We start from the raw sequence: 6,000 nt of genomic DNA, 5'->3' as shown, positions 1-6,000 counted from the left end.
GTGTTTATGTGTTCAATTTTATATATGTTGAAGTGCCTACTTGTGCACATCTAAAGTTGGAGGGCATACTTGCTAGCTGATATCAAATTTGAAGGTCTATTTATGTATTATGCCTATTGATAAAGTTCTATCTTGTATGCGGGAGTAATTTCATATGTGCATTGTTGCTACTCATGCGAATTATACTGCGCTAAAAGCAATTCATAAACATATTGTTCAAAGATTAGTTCTACAGTTTTGTTTACAGGCATTGTTGAATCTCTACATTTGACAAACTAGTGGAGTATATTTAATTGTTATTTTTACTTTGATCAATAAAATACGTATTGTACACTTTTTTCTTTAATCACGTGTCGTCCGAATTGAATTTTCTTGGTAAGATGTTTAATAGGATGGCTAATAATGTGTATTGTTATGCACGTCTACTCTTTTCTTCATTGGGATTTTTTTTCCACAAGGGTAGAGGTAGCCTGGTATGTGGAATTTTGGCCCAAATTATGTATATATATTAAGAAATGCATTAAATATATCAAAAACTAAATTTTGAGCCAAATTACTAACACTTGAAATGATCGGCCTTAAAATCCAGAATTTATAAATTTTAAATTTTAAATCAGTTTTTATTTTCCCACATAATTTTTCCTAATAGAGTTTTAATGAAAATGGACAGTGTTGTGAACAAATTGAATTGAATTGTGGATGACTGTTGAACATTCATATACGTACCTATCTATTCTATCAACCATGTGAACTATACGTGTATGCATTAAATATTCCACTTCTTTCTTGTGACTTCATTCCGGCCGTTTAAATGCTTTGAAAATTGAAAGGCATACTCAAATGGGGCATCCTATTAATTTTCTCCGGAATTGATTTTTCATGTTATATTTTACTTCTCTAAAATAACATTTTACCTATAACAGCAGTGACATTTATTATAGCGGTACACTCTTTGTAAAATTACCTCTCTATAACAGCCATACTCGAATATTTTGTAAAAATATATTATGTATAAAAATAAAATATTAATATTCATGGTAATCATCAAGAGAAAGCAATTGCATTCCTTTTTGCTGAAAGTTTGTATAAAAATCTTCGTCAATTCAAGCGTTATATTATCAAATAAGACATTAGACTTTACGAAACAACCTACACGCGTAGAATTCTTATGTCAACTGGAAATATTTAAATTTTCAATTAATTTAACATCTGTTCCTTGGATTTTGATTCTTTATCGGCACGGTACAATTAGTTATGGATTTATTTGTCACTTCAATTTTTAATTAATGAAATAAAATTAATTGAGATTTTAAACTTAACAAGTATTTTGTTTTCGTTTATAACATAAAAAGTGTAGAAAAATATTTTTTTTGCATACTTTTATTTATAACAGCTATATCAGATCCAAATATTAAATGCCAGTATACATACATAACAACACCTCACTATAACAATCATGAAATTTTTGGACAAACGCCGCCATTATAGGGAGATTCGACTGTATAACAATTTCAGACTTCTTCCTCTATATAACTAGTTACAATTGTTGTATATTTTCTATTATTTTATAACATAGACCATTTTGTTCCAGCATTTTTTTTCCTTTATGCATTATGTATTTGAAATTACTTTAATTAATCTGGAGTCGTGCAATCTTTCATCCAGTAAAAGGAGAAATGTTTCCTACTAAATATTTCTTCATTTAAAAATTCAAACCTATTATGAAATATTAGAATAATATGGTGGATGTCCAACTCTTAAAGATTTAACTCCCATAACTCCTCCATTACTTCCTCACCATTATGTGGTTATTACTCTCACACCTCCATGATCTCCCCCATAACTATCTCATGATGTCAATTGGTAAATTGGTAAATGTCATCTTTAAGACATCCTTTGTAACTCTACCTCTATGTAATAGTATAAATAGAGGTATATGATGTGATACGAAGACATACTTGAAAACACTTATACACACTTGATACTTGGAAGAAATAAGAAATACTCTCCTCTCTTGTCTCTCTTTATCTCTCTAATTATGTTGCTTTCATCCTTTAATATTGTTACTCTTTTAGTTTGATTTTACAACACGTTATCAGCACGAGTCTCTAACCTGTTGAGTTATGTATGTCTACGAAGTTGTTCTACATTGAACTGTTTTTCTCAAAGCTATGCTTCGCTCCTTCATCTGTTCTTAAAACCACTGTTTGTAACCACAACTTTTTAAGGATCAAAGAAAAAATTATGTTTCCAAATTAGCAGAAAATGTAACACATATATGGATGTGCTATCATTTCCTTTACGTGATTGTCCAGTAGAAATTTTATATATTCTAAGATTGATATTATATTACTGTTCTTTAATTAAAGCTATTCTGGCATATAAACTAAGCAGAAACCAGAATATGACATCTCATACATATGCTGGTAAGTAAGTTCTCATCTAAAAGATTCTACTTTTATGACAATTATCAACCACAACTTGACAAGTTATCAAGCTATGTAATAGGTTGATTATTTATTAAATGTTTGGTTGTTTCCATTTCCCTGTCTGCTTGGCCCTTTGTCAACATATTCACATTGAAAGATTTAGGATTTTTAAGTGGCAGTAGATTATACAATCTACGGAAAGAATTCTTTATCAGTTATATATGTTTATTGATTTGTTGTCAATTACAAAGCTGATATTTATTTAGTATACCTGGTAATATAAATATTAGTCTACTTATGAGTAAAAATTTTTCGTTGATAAATTTTCTCTCTATTTCGTTGATATAACTGAGACTGCTTATATAATATATGAGTAATAAGTATTTCTAATAATTGAGAGTGCATGAGTTACAATATTGATATCCAAAAGGATGCTATAACATCAAGATGATGAATAAATGCCAGATTAAGAGGTATGTTAATATCCACTATCTTCAATTAAATGTCTTTTACGTGTTAGTTTTCCAATCCAGAAAAAAAAAGAGGCTAGTACTGACACCCTTTGATGTTTAATTTATTGATCTTGAAGTTTTATATTTTAATACAATTTGTGAACTTATGAGCATGACAATCTGTATAGATCTTTGTGTCTGGATAATCTTTCCTTCCGAAGAAATTATTGGTAAGTCTTCAAATAGTCAATTAGGATGTGTTAAATATTTTGTTCATTCAGTACAGATGTAAATGGTTATATATTTTATAATCTTTGTTTATGTTTATAATCATAAAGTGGTAATATTTTTAAAAGGTTCGAGATTGATCTCACTGTACTTTGGCCTAGTATGTCATTGGTTGAGGGTAAGACGGTGGATTCAAATCCTACCGCACCATGAGGATAAGACATCGGGTTAAAGTCTCGGTGCACCATGATTATAAGATGTTTGGTTTGAGTCCCATCGATTTATGGCCTAACACGCCTTTATATGGATAAGACGTTGGGTTTGAGTCCCGATGCACAATATTAATGATATAGATGACTAAGGCAAAATAATGTGTATTTGATGAAAAAAATCATAAAGGCCGTTCCACTTGATATGCTCCATTCTGTGAGGGGAATGTGGTAGCAGTGCATAATAAGTCTGAAAGAAGACAAATAGTTAAATATGTGAATGAATGTGGGCGTGCCAATGGACGGAAATAATAATAACCATCATTGTGATGATTATAAAAGGAAGAACATTATGGGTTCTCAAAATGGTCCTAATAAAGGTGAAGGTAATTTTTGTCATCAATATGGTATGAAAGTTGGCTACGCGGTTGTCGTGCGACCTAACTTGATGAAAATTTATAAATCCTCCGTCAAAGCAAAGGGTACAATTTCAAAGTGATGTCGAGGTGGGTCTTTGAACATGATAAAGACAATGGGCTTATAACGAAAATTTATGAAGCACGTATATATGACTACAGTCCATTCCTTGAACAGAATATTGTGACTTGTGATGAGCATCGTGAATGCTCGCCCATTTTGAAAGTGAAATGTGAATAAATTATGGATAAGGACGTGCTCATGTATGGTTGGATAAATACCACAACTCTCCTCTACAGGAGGTTCGAAAAAAATAAAAAAAAATTATATTGGCATAAACAGTCATTGGTCACGTATTTTTAGTACGTCATAAATATTGTGGTATGCCTCATCTTGAATTGCCGAAGGGTAATAGCCGGAAATAAATCTTGCATATAAAGGTTTTGACCATGACCATAATGACAATTACTCCCTAAAAGGAGATGTTCACCGAATGGATGGTATTATGAACTATGTGGTAGTACATAATTAATTAGGAGCTCTGGAAAAGCTAATATGTTATTACCTGGAGGAATGAAATTGTCCATAATATTGGTGTTGTAGTAAGTCTCAAAAGAAACTTTTTAAGTTTCAAAGGCATTGACCAGAAATAAATTATATTGAGACTATAAATTATGGGAAGGTTTAATATCTTTATATTACTACAACTACAGCCAGGAAACAAAATGTATGTGAAATGTTGCCCGTTTTTCCTCTGAATTTGTACCACATAAATATAAGCATGATGGAATCACATGCTATGGAGGTTGGCATGACCGGTTGACCATCCCGGTTCAGATGTGATGCGAAAATAATTGAGAATTCATGTGGTTATATTTTGAAGAAATAAAGAGATTCTTCAAGAATTCTCTTGTGCTACTTGTTCTCATGATGACAAATTGATTAATTTACCAGCTAAGGTTGGGATTGTATCCCATGATTTTGGAACGTATAAAAGGTGATATATATATGGGCCCAGTCACCTGCCATGTGGACCGGTTTACTATTATATGGTTTTGATAGATGCATCTATGTTATGGTCACATGTGCATATGATATCAATTTGCAATTTGATTTTTGCAAGGTTGTTTGCTCAAATTCTTAAATTAAGAGCACCATTCCAAATTATAAAATAATGTTGATAATGCTGTTTTATATCCAAGTTGGTTTAGCAGAAATTGTATGCCTCCAATTATAGCTAAACAATTGGTTATGAGAACAAACTCCCAAAAAGAAATTTTGCGATGAGATATGTTATTTAATATGTAGCAGCACTTGTACGCATCAAGCCAACAAGTTATAAAAAGTTCCTCCATCATAATTGGTTTAGGGTCAGGAACCAGATAATTCCTATCTAAAAATTTGAATGTGCGGTATATGATTCAAGTGCTCCACCACAACGCACAAAGATGGGTCCCCAAATAAGGTTGGGAGGTAAATATTAGATTTCCTAACATTAGGGGGAGGGATGATAAGTGGCTGAAAAATAAGGTATATGTAATGAATTATCACTGATATGATCCTCCTTGAAAAGATAATTCAGGTTAACTGCCAGACGTATTGCTGACCCAGAATTAAATATTTTCCAGCTGCAAATGCTCCAGTTAGAATTAAAGTCCTTGAAGGACAAAATCTATGACGATAGACCAATCAGTTCCAACCATAAAACTCCTTGAAGAAGGAGAGGAGCAAATGATCAAGATGGTCATAATAATGAGGCAAGTGCTTTAAAAGAGCATCACGACATAACACTTCATAAGACCTTGGGAAAGGTTCATATACATGAAAACGATAAAAAAAAAACGAAGAGATCTCGATAACTTATGTCGAATTGGAACCGATATCAAATGACCGTCGACGGTATCTTTGAAATAATGTAGCGCTCGACATTATAAATGGTGATGAGGATATTGAATTCAAATCTGTCAACGAATGTGGACAGATATAATGATTGGCCAAATAAAATACGCAGTTTAAATATATTTTGTTTCACTTGGAAAAGTGATGTTTTGGACCTATAGTCGAAGGACCTCAAGGTACAATGTCAGTGGGGTACAAATGGGTTCTTGTGCGAAAAGTAAAATGAGAAAAAAAAAATCGGCCTTGTGGCATAAAGGTTTTTCATAAAAGCCCTGACATTATTGTATGTAGATGCATGTATTCTCCTGTGGTGGATGCAATGAGGTTTCTTATCAGTCTGGCAATATATGAAAATTTTGAATGCGT

Source organism: Lycium barbarum, chromosome 7, assembly GCF_019175385.1.
Source record: "Lycium barbarum isolate Lr01 chromosome 7, ASM1917538v2, whole genome shotgun sequence".
NCBI classification, from domain to species: domain Eukaryota; kingdom Viridiplantae; phylum Streptophyta; class Magnoliopsida; order Solanales; family Solanaceae; genus Lycium; species Lycium barbarum.
The sequence above is the reverse complement of the archived record's forward strand: the minus strand, read 5'-3'. Positions refer to the sequence as shown.